The 25,119-nt window shown below is 42.1% G+C and overlaps 1 protein-coding gene across 3 annotated transcripts in view; it reads right to left on the bottom strand.

Annotated features, from left to right (window-relative positions):
• The window catches only part of NPR3 (natriuretic peptide receptor 3), an 88,274-nt gene that overhangs the window by 21,922 nt on the left and 41,233 nt on the right, over window positions 1-25,119 (bottom strand). The gene's annotated exons all lie outside the window — the stretch shown is intronic.

Genomic DNA, 25,119 nt, shown 5'->3' with positions numbered 1-25,119 from the left:
GAGAAGTGGACGCCCTGGGGGATGAGCCCCGAGGTGGTAATGGTTTGTGCTGTGTATCCAATCAGGTGCCTCTCATTCAAACAAGGTGGAAATCATTCACCATCTGCCACTCAGTCTGGGCAGCCCGCCAGAATGAGGACGCAGGCTCTCCCATCATTTCCTCTCAGTTCTCTTGCTTCTGGCCTCTGGAGCTGGCCAGGGGCAGCTATTCCAAGTCAAAGAAAGCCATCTTGCCTTTGGCCTGTCTCTCTAATAGCACCTCACAGCCACGTCTGTTTGTTTGTGTGGTTTCGTTTTAATTGTCTATCATGGGGAAAGCTAAATAGAAAGCTAGTTCTTTTCCAAAGTGGAGTCCCCCGTATAGAGAACACACTAGTGGTTACCCGTGGGGAGAGGGGAGGGGAGGGGAGTAGGGGTTGGGGAGGAAGAAGTCCAAACTCCTAGGTATAAAACATACCTAATAACATACCTAGGTATTAGGTACTAAAAGATATATTGCAGAATGTGGGGAATATAGGCCATATTTTATAATCACCATAGATGAAGCCTAACTTTTAAAAATCATGACCCACTAAAAAAAAATTATGACCCAATATACTGTACATCAATAACCTCATATAATATTGTACATCAACTATACTTCAGTTTAAAAAAAAAAAATCTAGTTCTTTTTCAACTGAGCATAAAGAGTTGCCATTCCTGACATGGCCCTTCACTGTGACAGTGAGTCTTTCTCATTTCTCTTTGGGGAGACACATGCATCAGTGAATTCCTCAATGGTTGTGTTCCAAACAAGTAAGCAGAGAATCCTACATGCCTCAGCTGTTCTGTAAAGTGAGAGCGAATAACCCGGCAGTCATCTAGTTCCCAGGGGCGTCTGGATATCTGAGAACGCCTGGAAAGCCCTCAGATGGAGGCCAGTGGGAGCAAGTTATCAGAGTCAAGTGCAAGAGAAAGAAAAAAAAGTTAAGCGTAAGGCCAGGTGGTCCCAGGGCTTGGCCTGTGGTGGTCATGTATGCAAACCTATCATAAGATCGTTCCATCTTCCTTACTGGAAACCAGTGGTTTCCAGTGCGAATGAGGAAAGCAGAGGGTGTTGGGCAGCATTTTTTAAGAGCCTTTTGAAAAGACATGGCCTTTAACCCCCACTTCAGTTAAAGGGGAGACCGAGGAAAGGAAACGTTGGATGACAGGCAGGTAAGAAAAGAGATGGGTCCAGGACTGGCCTCTCCCTATCAGGGCAGAATCGGCAGCAGCTTCATCTTGAATTATTAGTAATAAGAACCTGAAAAGGAACCTTGGTCCTGCCCTCCAAGGCCATGGGAGAGAGCGGACTGCAGAAGAAAGCAGGCTGGGCATGCTGCACGGGTAGGCCAAAGGCTAAAGGATATTATGCATCTGATGAACACTACACGTGACCCCTGTACACTAAAAATACAGATGCTGTTTTCATTCAATTCCCTTTTGAAGCATGAAATTAAAAGTCTACCATTGAGGGTAACAGCAGGAACTTCCATAAATCACATGCTAGCACAAATTTTTCAACATCAAAAGAGAGGTTCTCTAGCTGGCAGACACCCCAACGTCTGCTCTTCGGTACGGGGCCTGCCTTCATGCCATTCACACTTGGCCACTTTCTGACGTATTTCAGCCTTGTGTAAAGTGAAATGGAACGTCTTCATCCTTATCCTAGAGAACTCCGAGGAGATGCAGAGGGCAAGTGGCTTCCTAACAGGCAGCAGGCCTGGGCGAGCGCCGGGGTCCAGCCCCGTGCATGGCCATATCGTCACCATATCGTCTGGCAGACTTCTTTGGGGTGGGGTTTGGCCACAGGTTGCCGAAAGGACTGTCTCCATCCTGGGCTCAGGTCTGCCCCTATAGCAATGCCCTTGACTGCTAAATGAACTCAGATCTCCTAGCCTAAAGTGTCACTGCCTGCAAACAGAAGCATATTTTTTTTTCTCTCTCTCATTACCTACCACAACATGGATCATTAAACAAAAGCAGTCCTGGGAAGATCATGAAGTCAAGTTCTGACCCCACATGCATCTCCCACTACAGCCCCCGGCTGCTCTTTTAAGGACGGGAACAACACTGCAGGTGTGAGCGCTGGCAGACAGCAAACCTCAGCCAGAAGCGCCACCCAGCCTGCTTGTGAGGAGAAGCGGGGTGGAGACAACGCTGTGGACGGGGACTCCTGGAATTAGTGGGTGTGGAGCACAAGGACATGAGAATGACTTTTAAAAATTCTCCCGATGCTTAGGCAGGGAATTCAGTCATCTGATACATTTGAATGTGTCGCACACACGTCATATATGGATGCTTCTCATCACCCAACACTCTTGAAGGCTTAGTTGAGAAATGCTCATACATAATGACATAATCATCCCTGGCTTTCAGGTGATCAAGTGAGCAATATCTGCCCTTGACCTTGATGTCCCACCAGTGCCTGACCGGATGTGGCTCTGGAAAGCTTGGCGACCTGACCCCCACAGAATGTTCTGGACACTCGCTGACCTCATATCCCAGGGGTCTGTGTTCCCGTCAGGCACAGTGTCAAGTAAACACAGACACCAAAGCCCAAAGGGGGAAGGGCAAAGGCAGGCAGCAGGCACCCTGTACGCTCTGCTGGGCAGTGAGGCAGCCCCAAGACAGAGGGAGACGGAGACCAGGGAACACAGGAGGACAACTTCTGGCTGCATTACTTCTGAAAGACCAAAGTCAGAAGGAGCATGTAAATTCTAATTTCTCCAACTGGGTGACATCCTTTAAAGCTGGTCCTGAGACCTTCAGGTAGCTCCCCCTGAACTGAGTCACCTGGGGATGTGATTGCAAGGAAGAGATGAGCAAACTCCAGGCTTTGTACAAAGATGACTTTCTTCACGTCTGTCTTGTGTCTTAAAATGAAACCTCTCCCTTTTTATTCAAGCAGTTTCAAGGTGCGGTAAGGACTAAGCTAAGATCCAGAACCCCAACTCCTAGTGCAAGCATCCCTGATTTATTCACTCACTGTGAACAGTCAGCAGCTGAATTCTGTTCAGGTCTTAATTCAGAGCTTCCCCAGCTGGATTCTTTAAAATAAGCAGCAGCATTCCTTAAAATGTTAACAGAGGGCTCTAGAAATAGTACTGCTGTGGTTTAACAAGTTTACAAAATGCTAGATTGAGCAAAGTCAAGCAATTCTCTTTACTTGCAGGTAACAACTGGCAGCTAAATTCTATTGAACATCTTCTACATTCTAGAGCTGAACTTAACAGAATTTACATTCTACTGTGTTTAGTCCTTCCCAAATTTGCATAGATGGGAACTGTTATTATCCTATGAAAGAGATTCTGATTAACATCCTAAACAGAAAGATCTTAGTCAGCGGATGGCATCAAAATGCCAGAAAGTGTTGGGTGGGCAGGTTCTAAAGTAGAGGTCCAAACCAGGCCTGCCTCGTTAAAACATCTATCCTACTGGCGCATATGTTCAGCCAGCTGATACTGGAAGGCAGCTCTGTGCTCTGGTTTCTGTTCCAACTGGCTGGTACTTTGAGTAGCTCTACGAATGGAGTACATAGTTTGGAAAAACCAACGAGGGTCTATAAAAGAGAAGACTAAGATTGACAGTGTACTTCAATGTCAGAGAAGGACAGAACCTCTACCTGGAGATGGGCTGAGAGAGCAGAAGGTGGAAGAAGAAAAGAGGACAAGGAACATGAAGCAACATGCTAATTGCTCCTCATCTCTCAAGCAAATATTTAAACCAGCAGCTAACACAGCATGACTCAGATCAAGCGAATCCAGATTTCAGACTCAGCCAAAGTTGACCTTGAACCTTTATTTCCATGATATTCCTGCCAAAGAGGGGTAGTCTGAAGATAAGCATGAGGAAACATCAACAAACTGACATTGAGGGATATTCTACTAAACAACTGGGCAGAAACTGAATATGTCAAGGTCATGAAAATCAAGGAAAAGATGAGGAACTGCTCTAGACTGAAGGATACTAAAGACGTGACAACTAAATGCAAGACATGATTCTGAAGTGGATCTTTTTGCTGGAAAGGACCTTAGACAAATGGCAAAACAACTGAAATCCAAGGATACAGTAGACAATAGTCACATATCAGTATTAACTTCCTGGGTTTGATGACTGATCGTGGTGATATGAGAGAAGAGCTTTGTTTGTAGGAAATAGATACTAAAATATTGGGAGGTGATGAGTCAACAAGTTAGTCACTTACTCTGAAATGGTCACTTAACTCTGAAGTAATTCAGGAAAAAAATTTTTCGGTGTTGAAATTTCTCTAAGTTTGAGACTGTTTCAAAAATATTAAAGTGGAATGATGCCCACGACAGCAAAATAAATTAATTAATAAAGTTGACTGTGCCCCAGCTGTGAGTTAAAACGCGTACTAAACCAAATGAGCATCCAAACAAGCTGGACGTGAAGGCTGAGGGTCCTGCTCAGAGACCCGTGCGCTCCAAACACACCAGCAACCAAGGGTGGTAATAAAAGATCTACCTATTTGATGTTTTCTAACCAGCGCTCAATATGAAACATGACGGCTTTGGTTTAGGAGGGTCTTTATTCTATATGACCTTGATTCTTGCTAATAATAGTAACCTTAATAATTACTAATAAATGTAACAAAGCTTCATGTACCCAGACTTGTCGGGGGCAGGGGGAGATGTTTCATACAAGCAAATATTCCAGATTCTTAAATATTATTTCTCTAAGTATCAAAACTTTTTGTATAATATAAACACTTTAGTTCCCGTCATGGCGCAGTGGTTGACGAATCTGACTAGGAACCATGGGGTTGTGGGTTTAATCCCTGGCCTCGCTCAGTGGGTTAAGGATCCAGCGTTGCCGTGAGCTGTGGTGTAGGTCGCAGACGCGGCTCGGATCCCGCGTTGCTGTGGCTCTGGCGTAGGCCGGTGGCTGCAGCTCCGATTCGACCCCTAGCCTGGGAACCTCCATATGCCGAGGGAGCAGCCCAAGAAATGGCAAAAAAAATAAAAAATAAAAATAAACACCTTAGATGGAAGTCCTTCTGAAAGGAGCCACGTATGTTCCTGCCTTGACAGAAATCTGCTAAATGTGATTAACCTACCGTGCTTCTCTGTATGAAGGCTGTGACAACGAACAGTCCAGTGGGCTCCATGGCTACTGCAGAGTGTATACGGCGCTGTTCACACAATGCTGACCCCAGGCTTCCATGTTTCTGGATCATCCTTCCTCTTTATGCCGGGACCCTCCTCCCATCCTGAAACGCCTCCTTCCCTGGCTGCTGAGTCTTGTGCATCTCCTCATCCAGCCCTTCCTACCGGTGACCTCCAGGGTTCTCAACAGCTAGAGCACTAAGTCTAAATGCTTCAGGAGGTGAAGAACACGCTCTATTATTAGCCACATCCCTAAATAAAACTCTGTGCCCTCCTCCTTACAAAATCTCTTGGATTCTCTGAGCGTGCCACGAGGTACCTTGACACATTAGCCCCTGGGCTTAGAGTACCCTCCCCAAGGGCCTTGTCTCATTCTCCTACTCAGCTTTGCTGGATGTTCTCAAGTTACCCCCTCCAGATCCACCTTCCACCCTGCTCCAGTCAGCTCTGCCCTGGAAGGCTGACATACACAGATATCAGCTGGGTCCCCTTGTCCTCTGGCTTCTGCAGCAGATGGGAGAGCAGAAGGAGATAAAGATGGGAATGCCAGGGCCTGCACTCCTCCTAGGGGTGGCAGAGTAGTCTGTGTCAGTTTAACTTCAAAAAAAAAAAAAAAGTATACACTCTGGACAAAGTATTTTTAAAAGAATATATTGAAAATGCTAAATGAATATATTTTTAAATATTGAATTGAAGGCACTGGAAAGTGCCAAAAAGCAAGCAGTAGGGGGAGGCTATTTGACCCTTTCAAGAAGGGACTGCACTGCGAAAGAACTAAATGCATCTGGCTTCTCCTCTGAGGGTACACCTGGTCCAAGGAGCATGGAACACCTGGAACTCAAGCAGAAAGTCACGGACTTCTTGGCTTGAGAGATCAGAGGATGTGGATCAAAGCTGGGATTGAGGGCATACAATGAGAGAGTAAATTCTGAGACGACGACCCACAGAGGAAGGAGCACCCAAATTTTTCCACAATTTTCAGCTGCCCTTAATTAATTCTCAAACTTCATTCACACAGGGGAGACACCAAGGAGTCCAGCAGAAAGCAACGAATAGGGGGAGTTCCCGTTGTGGCTCAGTGGTAATGAACCCCACTAGTACCCATGATGAAGCAGGTTTGATCCCTGGCCTCACTCAGTGGGTTGAGGATCCAACATTGCCGTGAGCTGTGGTGTAGGTCACAGACACGGCTCAGATCCTAAGTTGCTGTGGCTGTGGCGTAGGCCAGCAGCTGCAGCTCCGATTCACCTCCTAGCCTAGGAACTTCCATATGCTGTGGGTACAGCCCTACAAAGCAAAAAAAAAAAAAAAAAAGCAACAACTACAAGGCTAAAGAAGCTGAGGAATATCTGAACTGCTGCCTTCTTGCCTTCTGCATGGAAAAGGCTGGAGCTTGAATCCCAGCAAGTTAGAGGAACTTTATCAAGACCTTAGGCTTCCCAGTAAACCCTACATGGGAGTAAAGACTGTCCAGAGACTAAGGATTCATCCTAAGACTAAAAGACAACCAAAATAGCGTCAGTTTCTTCCTTCCTAAGAAAAAAATAAAACATTTCCAAAAGTTCAGGGTGATCAGTCAGTAAAACTGCCTGCCAGAACCAAATTTACTCTTCAGAGGAAAATAACTGAACACAATCTCTGTAACGTATCATCCCCAATATCCACGGTAAAATCAAAAAAGCACTAGACATGCGGAGGCAGAGGAGGTGACTTATAGCCAAGAAAAAGATAGTGACTAGAAAGTTTCCCTGAGATGATTCAGATGTTGGAATTAGCAGATGAGAACTTTAAAGGTATGTTTAAGGACTCAAAGAGAAAATGGCCCAAAAAAGTGATCAAATGGGGAATCTCAGGAAACGAATGAAAGCTATAATAAAGAGCAAGTGGATATTCTAGAACTGATAAGCACAATATTGAAAAAACAAATATTCACTGGATAGGCTTAAAAGATTGTCTGTGATTTCAAAGATAGATCAATAATAAATATCCCAATCTAAAGAACAGAAACCATACAAAGTCAATATACAAACACCAATTATATTTATGTATATACTACAAAAAAAATTGGAAGATTAATTTTTTATTCTGCTTATATGGCTATATCAGAAGACATAAAATTATTAGCAATAAATTTAATCAAAGATATGTAGGACTGCCATGTAGAAAACTACAAACATTACTGAGAAAAATTAAGACTTAGTTATTTGGAGAGGTATATCATGCTCATGGATTGGAAGACTCAATATATTTAAGATGTCAGTTTTCTCCACGTTGGTCTACAGTTCAATATAATCCAAATCAAAAATCCCAGGAACTTTTTTGTAGAAATTGATAAGCTGATTCTAAAATTTACATTGAAAAAGGAAAGAACTAGAATAAGCAAAACAAATATAGTAGGCAAAACCAGAACAGAGAGGAACAAATTAGAGAACTCACATTTCCCAATTTCAGGGTTTTCTATAAAGCCAAATCATTCAAGACAATGTGAAACTGGCATAAAACAGAAAAAAGTCTAAAACCACACTTATAACAGTCACCTGAGTTTTAACCAAGGCATTTGAGCAATGCAATGTGAAAAGCAGTCTTTTTCAACATATGGTAACAGGACAAATTGATAAAAATACAGGAAAAAACTAATTTTTTTTTTTTTTTTTTTTTTTTTGCTTTTTAGGGCCACACCCACAGCATATGGAGGTTCCCAGGCTAGGGAATGAATTGGAGCTACAGCTGCTGACCTACACCACAGCCACAGCAATGCAGGATCCGAGCTGCTTCTGAGACCCATACCACAGCTCATGGCAATGCCAGATCCTTAACCCACTGAGCGAGGCCAGGGATCAAACCTCATCCTCATGGATGTAGTCAGATTCATTAACCGCTGAGCCATGACGGGAACTCCCTTAAATTTATTTCTACCTCTCAGCATATACAAAAATTCATTTCAGATATATCACAAATCTAAATATAAAAGCTAAAACTACGAGGCGCTGAATGAAAACAGGAGACTATCTTTGTGTCTTCAGGGCTGGCAAATTTTTCTTAGGGAAGAATATTTTAAAATGCACTAAACATGTAAAAACACCTTCAATATTAAAAACTCTGTTTATCAAAAAAGCACCATTAAAACTATGAAAAAAGCAAGTGAAAGTCAGAGAGAAAATTACATTATACACGTAGTCAACTTATATCTAGAGCATTAAACAAAAACTAAATCAATTTTTAAAAAAAATAAAACCTCGATTGTTAAATAGGGTAAAATACCTCAGTGGACAGATCATAAAAATGAAGTAGCCAATAAGCACAGGAAAAGAGGCTCAAAAATCACTAGTCACCAGGGAATACAATTTAAAACCACAATGAGATATCATTTTACATCCATCACAATAGCTAAAATTAAAAATTTTTACACCACCAAGAGTAGGTAAGGACAGCTAACTCCCATACGTTACCAGTGGGAATGTAAAACGATACCATTTTGGCAGTTTCTTATACAGTTGAACATACATATATGCTGTGACCCAGAAATTCCATTCCTAGGTATTTACACAATAGAAATGAAAACTTATGTCCACGCAAAGACTTATACCAGAACGTTCTTTACAGCTTTAGTCATGATAGTCCCAAACTGGGGGGAAAGATGTCTATCAGCAGGAGAACAAATAACAAACTGTGGTATATCTATACAATAGAATATTATTTAGCAATGTAAAAAAAGAAAAAGAATGAATATTAACACATGCAACATCATGCAAAAATCTCAAAAGCAATATATGGTGTAAAAGAAATCAGACACAAGAGACTATACTGCATGATTCCACTCTTATAGTATGTACTGTATGAATTCAAGAATGAGCAAAATGAATATATGGTAAAAGAAATAAGAGCAGTTATAGCAAAAACAATAAAATATGTAGGAATAAATTTACGCAGAGAGGTAAAAGATAAATGGAAATAAATTGAAGAAAATACAAATAAGAGGAAAAGATATCACATGTTCTTAGATTAGAAGAATTAATATTGTTAAAATATCCCATAGTGCACAAAGTGATTTATAGATTCAATGCAATCCCTATAAAATTTCTAGTGGCATTTTTCACAGAAATAGAACAATTCAAAACTTTGTTTGGAAGCATAAAAGAACCCAAACAACCAAAGCAATCTTGAGAAAGAACAAATGTGGAGGCATCACACTTCTGATTTAAAACTATACTATAAAGCTATAGTAATCAAAGCAGTATGGTACTGGCATAAAAATAGACACACAGATTAATAGAACAGAATCATAGGCAAAGAAATAAACCCACACATAAACAGTCAACTAATCTTTGATGAAGGAGCCAAAAATACACAATGGAGAAAGAATAGTCTCTTCAATAAATGGTCCGGGAGAACTAGACATCCACCAGCAAAAGAATGAAATTAGACCCCTATCTCATACCACTCATACAAATTAACTAAAAACAGATGAAAAACTTAAATGTAAGACCAGAAACCTTAAAACAATTATAAGAACACACAGGGGGAAGGCTCTTTGATGTTGGTCTTGGCCATGATTTTTTAGCTATGACATGGAAAGCACAAGCCACAAAAGCAAAAATAAACAAGTGGGGCTACATCAAACTAAAAAACTTGTGACTGATTCACTCTGCTGAAACTAACAGGACATTGTAAATCAACTACAGTCTGATGAAATGTGAATAAATTAATAGCTTCTACACAATGAAGGAACATCAACAAAATGAAAAGGCAGCCTATAGAATGGTAAAAAATAATTGCAAAGTTCCTATCTGATAAGGCATTAATATCAAAAACACATTTTTAAAAACTCATTAACTCAATAGCAAAAAAAAGAAATAACCTGATTAACAAAATGAGGACCCAAAGAGACATTTTTTCCAAAGAGGACATGCAGATGGACAAAGGGTATATGTAAACATGCTCAACATTACTAAACATCGGGGAGAGGTAAATCAAAACAGCAATGAATATCACTTCACACTTGTTAGGATGGTATTATTAAAAAAGGGAGAGAAAGAGAAAAGAAATGTTGGTGAGGATGTAGAGAAAAAGGGACGCTCTGGGCACTGTTGGTGGGCATTTAAATTGATACAGCCTTTATAGAAAACACTATGGAATTTTCACAAAAAAATTAAAAATAGAATTACTATATGACCCACAAATGCCACTTCTGGATATGTATCTGAAGGAACTGAAATCAGTACCTGGAAGAGACAACCTCACTCTGTGTTCACTGCAGCATTATCCACAACAGCTAATATACAGAAACAACCTGTATTCACTGACAGATGAATGATTAAAGAAAATATGAGATAGATAGATGATAGATAGATAGATAGATAGACAGACAGACAGACAGACAAATAGGTTTGAGTCATGAAAAAATATAAGGAAATTCTGCTCTTTGCAACAACTTGGCTGAATGTGGACGGTGTTAAGCTAAGTAAAACAAGTCATACAGAGACAAATACTATATGATGTCACTTGTATGGAATCTAAAAGAGTCAAATTCATAGGAAAAGAGAATTGAGTGGTGGTTGCCAGGGAAGTGGGAGAAATGGGAAGATGCTGGTAAAAGGGTAAAAAGTCTCAGTTATAAGATGAATAAGTTCTGGGGCTCTGATGTACAGCAAGGTGACTAGAGTTAACAATACTGTATTGTGGAGTTCCCATCGTGGGTCAGTGGTTAACGAATCCAACTAGGAACCATGAAGTTGCGGGTTTGATACCTGGCCTTGCTCGGTGGGTTAAGGATCCGGCATTGCCGTGAACTGTGGTGTAGGTTGCAGACTCGGCTCGGATGCCGTGTTGCTGTGGCTCTGGTGTAGGCCCGTGGCTATGGCTCCCATTTGAGCCCTAGCCTGGGAACCTCCATATGCCATGAGAGTGGCCACAGAAAAGGCAAAAAGACCAAAAAAAAAAACAAAACAAAACAAAACAATACCGTATTGTATATGTGTGATTTCCTAAGAGAGTAAATCTTAAAATGTTCTCACCACCAGAAAATAAAAATGAAAAAGATAACTATATGAGGTGATAGATGTGTCAACTAACTTTATTGTGATCATTTCACAATATACATACATCAAATTAGTATGTTGTACACCTTAAATATATGCAATTTCATTTGTCAAGTATACCTCCATAAAGATGAAGGGACAAAAGAAGAGTGGTTGCCTATGGGGTGGACACTGATTAGAAAGGGAGATGAGAGAACCGTATGTGGTCTTGCAAATTTCCTGTATCTTATCTGAAGCAGTAGTTGCATGGACATACATTTATCAAAGCTGAACAAGTTATACACTTAAGAGCTATGATCTCACTATATAAAAATTTTATTTTAGTAAAATAATCAAGGGACTTGTGAGAAAAAAGAGTCTATACATGTATGTGTAACTGGGTCACCATGCTGTACAGCAGGAAATTGACAGAACACTGTAAACCAGCTATAATGAAAAAAAATAAATAAAAAACATTAGATAAAAAAATAAAATAATCAAGGGACTTATCTTTTAGACATATATTAAAATGCAGATGAAATAAGGATGCCTTAAAACTTTCTTCAAAATTACCAGAGCTGGGAGTAAGGCTGGGGGAAAAGGTTATAGATGAAATTAGACTGAGTCGATTAATTATTGAAGATGGGTGTCAAGGACACGGAGTTTCACAAAACTGAGCTTCTATTTTTGTCTATATTTAAAAGTTCCCATAATAAAAAGTGTATTAATCAATTCCTTAAATGAATATCCCAAGCCTGGAAAATTGTGGAAAACTTTCCACAGTCAGTGCTATAAGAACAGATGAAAATCCATAATAATAAGGTCAGCCTTCATGTGTTGTCCAATCCATTTGTTTTCTATCATTGAATGAATTTTTTTTTCCAATTTTTAAACCAATAATTTTCAAAAGACTTTCGTGGGTCTCAAACATCAACGTTCAAGAATAAGGCAGCACACCAGAAGGTCAACACTCTCTGAATCCCACTTAGGATCCATCATAATGAACTGCTCTAAATCATTCTGGAACCCATGGTAAGACAGCCTTTGGAAACGACGCAAGTAATGAGTTTCACATGCTTACTAACTACCCTTGAAACTCTCCCGAAAGCATCCCTGCAGGTCTACAGTCTGCGAATTCAGTTATGTTTTCAAATTTCAAGAAATGCCCCATATTCTTCACAAGTCGGGATCGTGCTACCTAACGTTTTGAAGAGACTGATCGCTTTAGTCTATTTCATAAGAAAACCGTTTGACTTCCTTGGGCAATGAAAAGATACTCTATTTCTTTCTAAAAACATTTAGGGCTAACAGACTCTACTCATGTGACGAAGGTTCCTTTCTCTTAAGAAAGTTACCAAAACCATGAAGAGTGTTCTAGATGCAGATGTATCATGATTTTGAATCATGGAGGCAGTCCCTAAATTCTGAAAGGCAGAATGACACTGAGCTTAATAAATAAATATATTGGGCACAGCACAGGAGAGATCCCTGGGTACATGTCTTTGGGAAATGCCTTATTTTAACCTCACAGGCATTCTTTACACCCTAAAAGAATTACAGAGTCACAAAAGTTTACAACTTGAAGGGAATTTCAAGCTCTTATAGTCCAGCATATTGTGTAAATGAGAAATTGAAGTCCTTGGAGTTCCTGTTGTGCTCCAGGAGGTTCAGAATCCGACTAGTATCCACGAGGGCACAGGTTTGATCCCTGGCCTCACTCAGTGGGTTAAGGATCCCGCATTGCCTCAAGCTGCAACATAGGTCTCAGACGTAGCTCAGATCCCATGTTGCTGTGGCTGTGGCTGTTGTGCAGGCCAGCAGCTGCAGCTCTGATTCAGCCTTTCGCCTGGGAACTTCTATATGCGGCGGGTGCAGCCTTAAAAAGAGAAACTGAAGCTCTTAACAGTTGCCTGATTCACTCAGCGTCACATAGAAGTAAGAACAGAGCTTCGAATGGAACTCAAGTTATCTGACTCCAAACCAGCAGCTTCATCATCAGTGTTGATTTGTTTTTCAACTTGCATCCAACGACAGAGCACCTATATGAGTTCTCTAACATAGGTGAGATTTCCAAGTTGCTATCTGCATGTCAGGAGGGAAAAGAAGGAAGAAGTTTGCCCTCGCAAACACATTTTTAATTAACTGTCAGGAAAGGAGAATTAAAGGAGAGGGAGAAAGGGTGATATTGGATACCAGATCGTTAAAGTTAGCTCCAGGCTTGCTTTAAAAAAATGTGAGTTGACAAAAGGCTTAATCTGTTTAAGCTCACTGCTCATAAAGTCAATTCATCATTATTTAGCCTGCTGTATTTTTTCCAAGAGTTGAGGCACTGAACTTAAAAGAAAAACTCCTAATCAGAGGCTCAGTTCTCAAAGAACTAAGACGTCAAAAATCCTATGTCAAATATCATTGTAATCTGATGCTGGGACCCTCCCTCACTCCCGGGATATAATGAATACATTGAGGAGGTTGGCGGTGGGCTCACATTCTTCCCCTCCGCCCACATTGTTGCAATTGTACTGAATCATTTCAGTGCCCCTGTGCATTATCCATTCATTCCACATTGTAGCCTCCTGGTTCCTTATTTTCATGTATTTCATCTCCACTGAATTTCATCAATTCACACTCATACGCATGCCCTAGACCAAAGCTTTAATGTGCATAAAGTTCACTTGGGAATCTTGTTCAAATTGCGGATTCTGATTCCGTAGGTCTGAGGGACGGGACAAAAGACTCATTTGTACAGTCTTTCAGCTGATGCTGATGCCACTGGTTCATGGACCATCCTGAATTTCAGTAGCAAAACCCTAGATTTTTTTTTTCCATCTTTTTAGGGCCACACCTGCAGTCTATAGAAGTTCCTGGGGTAGGACTTGAATCAGAGCTGCAGCTGCCAGCCACAGCCACATGGCATCCGAGCCACATCTGTGACCTACACCACAGCCCACAGCAATGCCAGATCCTTAACCCCCTGAACAAGGCCAGGGATCAAACCCACATCCTCACGGATACTAGTCAGGTTTGTAACCCCCGAGCCACAACGGGAACTCCTGCAAAACCCTACATCTTATCACCACCTGCAACTGCTCTACTTTCAAAAGCCCTGAAAATCTCTCTTTGACTACAGTCTCTCACTTTCTCCTTCCTTCTGTGTACAGAACAAATTCACTGAAGTCAAACATCCCTCCTCCCTGACTTCCCCACTACGTGTGGTCCAGCAGAGCTCGGAATGGGGCAGTTCCAAATGAAAGGATGAGGCAGGTAGACACAGTGTTATTCAGGCAGAGGTACCAGTGGGCAGTTGGAACTGGGGGCCCGCCACTCAGACGGAGGCTGGAGTTGGAGATAGAAATTTAGGTGTTATCCACAAAGAGCTGAACATCCCACCCAGGTGGGTGGATGTGCCGCCCAGAAAGTGTTTAGAGAAAAAGGAGCCAAGGGAAGAACTTGGGAAACACTAATATTTGTGGAGTGAGTGGAAAAGAGGAGTCATGAAAGGAGACCAGGAAGGGCTGCGACGTAGGCAGAGAAAGAACTTAGACGCGGTGGTGTCCCGGGAGCCAAGGGAGGGGCAGACTTCATAAGAGAGAGCCTTGCTGGAGTTCCCGTCGTGGCGCAGTGGTTAACGAATCCGACTAGGAACCATGAGGTTGCAGGTTCGGTCCCTGCCCTTGCTCAGTGGGTTAAGGATCCGGCGTTGCCGTGAGCTGTGGTGTAGGTCACAGATGCAGCTGGGATCCCACGTTGCTGTGGCTCTGGTGTAGGCCGGCAGCTACACCTCCGATTCAACCCCTCGCTTGGGAACTTCCATGTGCCGCAGGAGTGGCCCAAGAAATGGCAAAAAGACAAAAAAAAAAAAAAAAGAGAGAGAGAGAGAGAGACCTTGCCAAACTACTCCTCTGCAGAATTCCCCCATCCAAGCCTGGTTATTTTGCTCAATATTCCCTAAAGGAGTCTATTCCTAGCTTTAAGCTGGGATGCCCTGTGTTGGCCTCTCTGAGGAGGCTCTTCTAGACCCATCTCTTCTTCCCTATCTTTCAAGAGCCGCTCTGCTGCATTGTCCTCACAGGACGCAATGCCTTGCCCAAAGGAGGAGCTCGGTAAGTGTGTAATGCATTCAGTTAGGTACAATCGACAACCACCGGCAGGGAGTTCCCATTGTGGTGCAGCAGAAACGAATCCAACTAGGAACCGTGAGGTTGTGGGTTCGATCCCTGGCCTCGCTCAGTGGGTGAAGGGTCCAGCATTGCTATGAGCTGTGGTGTAGGTCAAAGATGCTGCTCAGATCCCATGCTGCTGTGGCTGTGGCGTAGCCCGGCAGCCGTGGCTCCGATTCATATGCCTGCCATATGCCTCGGGTACAGCCCTTAAAAAAAAAAAAAAATCCCCAGGCTTAACTTTATGCATGGGGTCAAGTGATCAACAAAAATGCATGTGCATCTAGAGGGCATATCTGAGAGCTGTTCTGCCCAAGAAGTTCTTAGACATATGGTTACCATAAATATATGTCACTGCCGAGTACCAAAATGAGAAAATGGCCCCAACTGAAATAAATATAATTTGTAAGGCAAGAATGGGCAAATTAGGGTGCCAATCTGACAGTGGACTGTTTACTAATAAATGAGGTGTCTGTAAGATCTTTAGGATCGGGTAAAAACATAGCTGGCTGACTTCAGTGATTTAGTGATAATCCCACATGGAGATAATTGGGTAAAAGGAAAGAAATAATACAGGTCCCCAATTTTAGGTCAGTCATGAAATTGTTCATTACACACACACACACACACCAATTCTCTGCTCATCTCCTCCCTACCTCCAAATCACGGCCATGAGAGCAAGATTTTTAGAACTTTACAAAATAAAGTAAGTTCACTTGGGTGGGGTGGGGGGCGGGGCAGAATCAGATGAGAAAGACTAAGCCAAAAGAATGTCCTACAGCTTAAACCACTTTCGCATTTCATAACCAGGAAGGGGGTTGAGTCCCCAGCAGTGTGTTATTCTAGTTCCTCTCTTTTAACAAGGGGCTGGACCCCAGAAAACGATGCCATTGGAAGCTGCTACTGCACACTGCTCGCAGGGCCGCAGAGATGCTCTGCCCTCAGCTGCTGGGCTGTTTTCTTTGGACACCATCACTCACAGCGCTTAAGCTTCTAAAACCCCCTTTACAATCATTTTTCTTAACTTCCAAGAGCAACTCAGTGTGGTTTTCCCCATTGCACAGATTCAAGTCTTTGGCACACAAGGTGGCATGCCCTGGGGTCATCGATTGTTTGAATGCCCATCAGTTAACCTTTACTGAACCACTACCTTGGGCTCTTCCGCCTCTTCCACCCACACGGAGGGCAGCACCAACGGCCAGGGCTTCTGGATCAGAACCCTGCCCAAAGACTTTAAAACCCTGCGACTGCCGTCAGCATCCAACACCAGCATCCTCTGTTAGTGCCTCAGCCAATGACGCTGGCAGGGGCCTGTCGGCCTCCTATCTTCCAAGCTGGAGGGCCAAACACACTGGCAGTCCTTTCCAGTTCCTGTCAAGTGATGTGTCATGCAGTCATTCATTCTGCCATTCTATTAGTAAAACGCAAAGCTTCGTGTAAGGGAGCTCGTGTTGGGAAAGCACCACACCGCTCCAGCCACAGGGTGGCCTGCCCAAAGAAAGGTTTCCTGAGCAGCGCTTGCTTATAGAAAGACACAATCCTGGCATTTGGAAGTCTCTCTCATCCCCACCTAACAGCAAAATACCACCTTTAGATTGATTTACCTGAAGCCTTCTTTTCCCAGGTTCCTCCGTAAAATGAAATAGCCTGGGAAAGCTCATCTGCTGTACTCCCAGCATCTCTGTGTAAATGCGTTTCTCCCCTAAAGTGGAGAAAGGAAGATGCTAAAGGCCCTGAGGCCCTGAGGCCCTGGAAGGAAGGAGAAGAATGGCAGAATAAAGAAATCTGAGATGGAGTTCCTGTTGTGGCTCAGTGGTTAACGAATCCAACTACAATCCATGAGAATGCAGGTTCGATCCCTGGACTCACTCAATGGATTAAGGATCCGGTGTTGCCGTGAGCTATGGTGTAGGTCACAGATGCAGTTCCTATCTGGCACTGCCATGGCTGTGGCATAGGCTGGCAGCTGCAGCTCCGATTCGCCCCCCAGCCTGGGAACCTCCATATGCCATGGGTGCGGCCCTAAAAAGACAAAAGATAAAAAAAAAAAAAAAAAAAAAAAAAAAAAGAGAGAGAGAAGAAAAAGAAATCTGAGCTTTCATCCCCCTATAATTTTGCCCCATGCTTCTTCACTTACGCTAGTGGGTATGATCGTTAGAGCCGATCATGTTCTCTCTGCAAGTTGAACTGGTAATGTGTCTCTAGTCCAGTGACGTGACTCCCCTAGAAAGAACGATCATTGGAGTTCCGTCGTGGCGCAGTGGTTAACGAATCTGACTAGGAACCATGAGGTTGCAGGTTCAATCCCTGGCCTTGCTCAGTGGGTTAAGGATCCGGCGTTGCTGTGAGCTGGGGTGTAGGTCACAGATGCGGCTCGGATCCCGCGTTGCTGTGGCTCTAGCGTAGGCTGGCGGCTACAGATCCGATTCGACCCCTAGCCTGCGAACCTCCATGTGCCACGGGAGCAGCCCAAGAAATGGCAAAAAGACAAAAAAAAAAAAAAAAAAGGAAAGAAAGAACGAAAGAATGATTGTGCTTCCATTATAAAGAGTTTGGCCAAATGTAATAAATGCCCTTTGACTCCGTTCAGTGACCATACAGGAAGAAAAACAAGTAAAGGGGCTTGACCTTTTGATTGTGAAATGTATTTCCACATTGTGTGGCTATTTTAGTCGTGCATATTTGAGTATATTGTCACCATTATTGCAAAATGTCTAACTGAAATTACATCACCACACATAGTGGAAAAAAAAAATCAAAACAGAGTGATTGTCTTTTGAAAGGTCAAAATGAAATCGATTGCTTGGAAAAACCCTTTCTCCTGCATGCCATGGATCTCCCTTGAACATTTTCTCCAACACCAGCCCAATAGCGTTTTTACAATTAATAAATCCACACCTGCCAACATGTGGAAATCACAAGTAAATAGAAACGTATTTACAATCAAACAAAAATGCTTTACTCAGGAGATTCCCAAGTTTTTAAAATATTCTAATTTAGCACAACAAAAGCTATTTAGAAGCTAAAAGGATAAACAATTTTAAAGCACTTTTCCCTTTGATGTCAAGAAAAGGAAAGTGATGTATTTTTTCAGATTTCTGTACATCTTTATTTAAATATGTTTTGAAAGCCGTCTGATTATGTCTTTCGCTAGAAAAAAAAAAAAAAAAAAAAAAAGAATAGCTTTAAATAAGCCATTCCTCTTGCAGGCCTTATTCTGCCTGATTACATTTTCCTAATAAAACTAATCTTCTTAATACGTTGGCATGTGAACACATTATTTTCCTGTTGTTAAAAGCCAACTTGTGGTCTGCTTTTTATTCTTTCAAATACAATTAGCAAAGCCCTCCAGTGCCTGAAAGAGCCTTTTCATTTGGACAAATTATTCCCTGGCTGACTTTAAAGAAAGGGGGTGAGGGCATGGGGGGAGGTGTTGGTGGAGGGCGGCGGGGGGGGGGGGTCCTCTTATTCTGATGCAGCTCTTGCAGACACAAAAGCCTGCCTGTGTACACTGTCGCCGGAGTGGGGCAAATACTGCTTGCATTGGTTGCATTTTTTTTTTCTCTTTCATTGGTTTTACTGAAGCGCTAACTGAAAATCTGCAGTAAGAATATACAGTTCCAATTAAATGATACTATACAAGAGGGGTGAAGGGCCCTGCCAAGATTTTATTGACGATCTGATCACTTCTCCACACCGCATTGATGCAAAACCACTATCAGAACACAAGCTGGGTTAGACAAGCTTTCCTGCTGGACCTTCCCCCTCCTTGAAGGAAATGAGTGTTGGTTTTTAACATTTTGGACTTTGCCCTAATACAATGCCTGGCCTAATGCTTTCTTAAGCCCTGTCCCTGTTCAAATACTTTGGCTAGATAAGCTGCGGGCTCGCCAGGCTCCCGCTTCTTTTATGAGTGTCAGAGGGAGACCTGGGCGGAAGAGAATGCCCAGCGCACAGCCCGCCTCCCTAACAATGCTGCTGTGCATCGGACACGGCCAGAATATTTGTTTAATTAGTGAAATTTTCAACTTTTAAATAAGGAGAAAAAACAAGCAATGGGTGGCCTGCTAACCTCAAGCGAGCAAATACCCAAGGTTATAAAATTGCCCTCTGCTCAGAATACCTGGTTAGAAATAAAAACAGCATTTACCAAATTCTACCCCAAGTCAGGAACAGAGGTTGCATTAAGAAGTCTAAAACTGAATTTGAAAGCCCATGGACCAAGGATGCAGCATGGCTTCATAAAAAAAGTGCACTCTCTGTATCTAAGACACCTCCCTCTGACACATCAAAAAGCCACCTCTGAGATTAATTGCAGACACCCTTTTTTAAAAATGCTTCTGATCCGCTCTAAAAAAAACAGGCTCTAATTTTGTGTTAGCAGAACTGCACTTGCAGCTTGGATCCTTGCAAATGAAAACTGGACACAGAACATTGCAATTACTTACTTTGTGTACACAAAGATGAATTTTGCATACAACAACAGTTTCAGAGCGCAAAATTGTGTCCAGTTTGGCGCTGAAGAAAAGTTGATCCTCTGTGTTTTAAAGTTGGAGCAATGAAAATTGCTGAGAGACTTTTATAATGTAATATTACAAGCAGCAGAATAGTTTATTGTAATAAAACGTCCCCTAAAACTGGGGTGGGTAGCTTGTGATAACTGTTAAACACTGATTTTTCACTAAAGGGTAAGTAAATGCCATTCCTGAGAGTGACAATGAAATACAACTTCTAAATTAAGACTAAGTCAGAAAAACACTTTCCACATGTAATAACAGAAACTTGAGAACGGGAGAGCCCCTTGAAGTGGTGGCCCCCCATCTCTGGTTTTACAACAGAGGAAGCCCTCAGTAGGCTTTCTCACCCTAAAGGCTTTCTCACCCTAAATCCAGGGTAAGGAGCTCTGCCTTCTCTTGCACGGTTCCTTGCCCAGCTGGATTGCCTTTGGTTCTAGAATGATGCTGTCTGCAACACAGGAGATTACTAGGGAGCTGATCCTAGTCAGAGGAGAGAGTCTCTGCTACCCAAGCTTGCACTGGAAGGTGACTGAGGAGTTCCTGTCGTGGCACAGCGGAAACGAATGCGACTGGGAACCATGAGGTTGCGGGTTCAATCCCTGGCCTTGCTCAGTGGGTTAAGGGTCCGGCGTTGCCGTGAGCTGTGGTGCAGTTCACACACACGGCTCGGATCTGGCATTGCTGTGGCTGTGGGTGTAGGCCAGCAGCTGTAGCTCTGATTTGACTCCTAGCCTGGGACCCTCCATATGCCACAGCTGCGGCCCTAAAAAGACAAAAAAAAAAAAAAAAGAAGAAGAAGAAGGTGACTGAGCCCCATGTTGGACCCTCTATACAAGTTTATGTCTTCAAATATTTTCAACTTTTTTTTCTTTTTTGGCTGCCCTGAGGCACATGGAAGTTCCCAGGCCAGGGATCAGATTTGAGCTGCAGTTGTGACCAATGCCACAGCTGCAGCAATGCCAGATCCTTAACCCACTGTGCCAGGCCAGGGATCAAACCTGTGCCCCAATGCTCCAGAGACAATGCCTAGCTCATTGTGCCACAGCGGGAACGCGAAATATTTTCAACTTTTTTCTGAGATATTTTGTTTTACAATAAAAAGAGTGCTAACAGATTCTAGAAAGGGTATAAAATTGCTACCACACAGCATTGTGATAAATTACAAATAACTCATCAGGACACAAACAGATCCAGTTATTCTTATGTAAATACCCCCCCTTTTTTTTTACCTTAAATCTGAGTCAACTTAGCTCTTTAAAAATCCACTTTAAAACCTAAACTTCTACTTATATTGCCAACAGGACTCCTGGATGATGTTCCTCTAAACGGTTCTTTTTCTTTTTTTTTTTTTTTTTTTTTTTTTTTGTCTTTTTGCCTTTTCTTAGGCTGCTCCAACAGCATATGGAGGTTCCCAGGCTCGGGGTCTAATCAGAGCTGTAGCCGCTGGTCTACGCCACAGCCACAGCAACATGGGATCCGAGCCTCGTCTTCGACCTACACCACAGCTACAGCAACGCCAGATCCTTAACCCATTGAGCGAGGCCAGGGATCGAACCTGCAACCTCATGGTTCCTAGTCGGATTCATTAACCACTGAGCCACAACGGGAACTCCTAAATGGTCCTTTTCCAAATGAAACTGGCATAAGAGCTATATGAGAGGAAACAGTTTAGCTCTGGACATAAAGTCTTCAATATGACAAATCTGTAAAAGAACAACCCTTGTCTTAGTGATTGCGAATTACTGTTCATGTATGTTGCTTCTGTATAATTGCTTTTGAAGAGTCACAGAGGGCAGGCAGATCTGTGATGGTAAGAGAGTAAACACTGAGTTAATAAGTCAAGAATAAGGAGCCCCTAGAAGGGGCTGAGAATTTCTTTTTTTGTCCTTTTGTCTTTTTAAGGCCACATCCATGGCATATAGAGGTTCCCAGGCTAGAGGTCCAATCAGAGCTGTAGCCACTGGCCTACATCACAGCCACAGCAATGCCAGATCGGAGCTGCATCTGCCACAGCAACACGGGAGCCACATCTGCAGCCTAAACCAGAGCTCACAGCAACACTGGATCCTTAACCCACTGAGTAAGGCCAGGGATCGAACCTGTATCCTCATGGATGCTAGTTGGGTTTGTTAACCTCTGAGTCATGACGGGCACTCCCCAGCTGAGAATTTCTAAAGGAGCAAGGTCATTCCAGACCAAAAATATACACTGACTCCTGCTCTCAAACACACACTCTCTCTTTCCCTCTTCCTTTTGAGTTTTGAATATAACAAGATTACTACTGCCACAACCACCACCCCAAAATAAACAGGATGGCACCACCATCTCTGAATACTTGCATGGTACTGAGATTTGACAATCCAGAGAGACCTCTGGTATGTCACAGCCATTTAAATACACATTCCCTGCAAAACCCACTAACATGACAATAAAATGTTTAAGGTGTAAATTTACAAGTTGAAAGAGTACAGGAAGGAAACAGCAGATGAGCCAAGTCAACACAATTTTGGAAGTTGGAAAGAGATAAGTGACTCAATAGACCTGAGAAATCTAAATCCAAGTATCCATGACAGGGAACTCCAGCCAGAAGCAAAGAAGTCCAGCCCAGAGGCTCTAGAACTAGAGATACTGGTTACCTCTGGGTATGTGGTGTGGTTTTTAATAAGTGGGGATTAGTTTACTTATTAAAAACCACACCATATACCCAGATTATATAGTTGAAAATCTGTATAAGGAGCATTTCAATGTTAGATCCCCCACCCCCAAACCTTACACAGAGAAGAAACTGCCCCTCCCCATCCAGGCAGAAGATAGGAGATTTATTGTCTGAATATATTAACACAAAGAAGATTCAAACAGGAGGGTACATGGCACACCTGGAGACTGGGTGAAGCAGAATACTGAAAATTGAGGTATAAGTGAAAAGTCTGCAATCCCAAAGGTGAGATTTCCCCTCTCTAGGCTCCCAGAATATAAGGCAGCCTTATGACTCTGGAGGAGGTATCTGGAGCATTACTGAAACTGACCAGCCTAAGAGAAACCACCCTCACATAACCATATTTGGGACAACCCTTTGCAAAAGCCAGCTTGACTCCTTATTACCCTACAATAAAGTCCACCACTAGACAAGTTCCCCCACACACAGAAGTTCTGGAGACGTCTTTAATGGATCATACCTGAATATAAATAGAAAAGGATGACCAACAGCTTAAGAAAAGCTTGTAATATGAAAGAGAAAGAATTCAAAATTAATATTTGTAAAAGGAACTGGGAAGAAATAAGCAATGCAGGAAGTAAAAGAAAACTTTAAAAAATCTCCACAAATGTGAACTACTTGCAATTATAAGAAGCACGTTTGTTTTATGTGCCTTTATAAAGAAAAAAACTATGATGGCCCATCAATTATAAAGTGAATCCCAATTTTAGATAAGTTAAAATGTGAAAGAAGTATATTCTAGTCCTGATGAAAGGGTATCCTCAGGGAAAGAAGATACTGCATCCAAGACAGAAGATCAGGATTTTTTCCTTTTTTTTTTTCCAAGGAGTCATTACTCAAAGAATGAGAGCAGTGTTATAAATTTAAAATATGATAGCAAAAATTAAAAATTCAATAGAGAGGTTGGAAGGTAAAGTTGTGGCAATCACTCAGAAAATAGCAGAGTTGAGAAAAATAGGAGAGAAAATTAGAGACTCAACTGAAGAGAGATGACATCAACTTTAAAAAATTTCACCACAAGCCAAGTGTTTAGCACAGATTTTAAAAGACACACACCAAAACACATCACTGTGAAATTTCCAAATGCCAGTGAGCCAACTGTCTGCCTATTTGACCTCCAATTCATTCCCTTCTCTACACCTGTTTGTTCTGCTCTGTATCATAGAAGGATCATTCTTCTAGGCTGCATTTCCATCAGCTGACTCTTGGTTCATTCAGCCAACAAGAAACACTAGTGGAAGAGCCATGCAGAAGGGAAAAGCCAGGACAGTTCTCCTTGTCTCTTTGCCTTAGGTAGCATCTCTGGCAGAGGCTAAGCTTCTTCCATGCTTCTGGCTCACAGGAGCAGCCCTAACTCTTGGGTCTTGATGAAACTATCTTTTCTCTGGTCCTTCTAGTTCTAGACGCAGTAATGGCTTTTTGCTATTGCTAATCTCTGGCTTGCTTTACTCTTCTATTTGGCATTTCATATTTTTTCCTATTAAATTCCTTCTGTTGAATTACCTGGTACAGACTCTGTTTTCTTGACTAGACCCTGACTGATATATTCAACAGTACAGAGAAGATACTAAAGGCTCCTAGAGATAGGGAAAATGAAAATAGCATGAAGAAGATAATCAGAATAGTAACACCAAACACTGCACCAAAAAAAGAGAGAAAGATGACAGCAAACTTTTAAGAGAAAATAACATTCAAACTAAAATTTTATACCCAGCTGAATAATCAAATAAATAGAGTAATAAAATAAGATGGGTTTGATTTCATGCAAAGTCTCAAAAGATTTTCCCTTTATACCTTCCTTGTCCTTCAAAACTAAAGTGAAATTCAACAAAGAAGGAGATCTGATATCCAAGAAAAAGAGGACCTAATACAGGTAGGAACTGAAAGTTGATACTGAAGGAAGCAATTACTCTAAGCTAGAGGAGTAAGACAAAGGGTAAAAAGAAGAAACATCATTAACTAAATTTTTTGGCCAAGAGAAGGAGGATGAAATAGTGAGAATAACATGGAAGCGAAATTTAAAAACTGGGGGGATTCTTAACTCCAGGAAAAACAAAAAGCTACACAGGAAAGGAAATGTAATCATAGAATGGTACATACATACATATTTATATACGTGTGTGTGTATGTCACAATAGTAAAAGCTTTGTGTTCTTTTCAGCTTTTCTTCAAATTTTATTTTCTGACTATACCTTTAACAAAAACCTATGTCATAAAATATTAAGATGGGAGGAAAAAGAAGTATTAGTAAAGGAAGAGTGCGTAAAAGGAGCTAAATCATTTTTCATTTTAGGAAATCAGAAAATAATATCAAGGATTTCCTGTTGTAACTCAGCAGGTTAAGAATCCAACTAGTATCCATAAGGATGCAGGTTCAATCGCTGGCCTCACTTAATGGGTTAAGGATCCGGCATTGCCATAAGTTGTGGTGTAGGTCACAGACATGACTCGGATCTGGTGTTGCTATGGCTGTGGTGTAGGCCTGCAGCTGTAGCTCCAATTCAACCCCTAGCCAGGGCACTTCCATATACCACAAGTGCAGTCCTAAAAAAGAAAAGAAGA

Source organism: Sus scrofa, chromosome 16, assembly GCF_000003025.6.
Source record: "Sus scrofa isolate TJ Tabasco breed Duroc chromosome 16, Sscrofa11.1, whole genome shotgun sequence".
NCBI classification, from domain to species: Eukaryota; Metazoa; Chordata; class Mammalia; order Artiodactyla; family Suidae; genus Sus; species Sus scrofa.
Note: the sequence above shows the minus strand (reverse complement) of the source record. Positions and strands in the feature narration are given on the sequence as shown.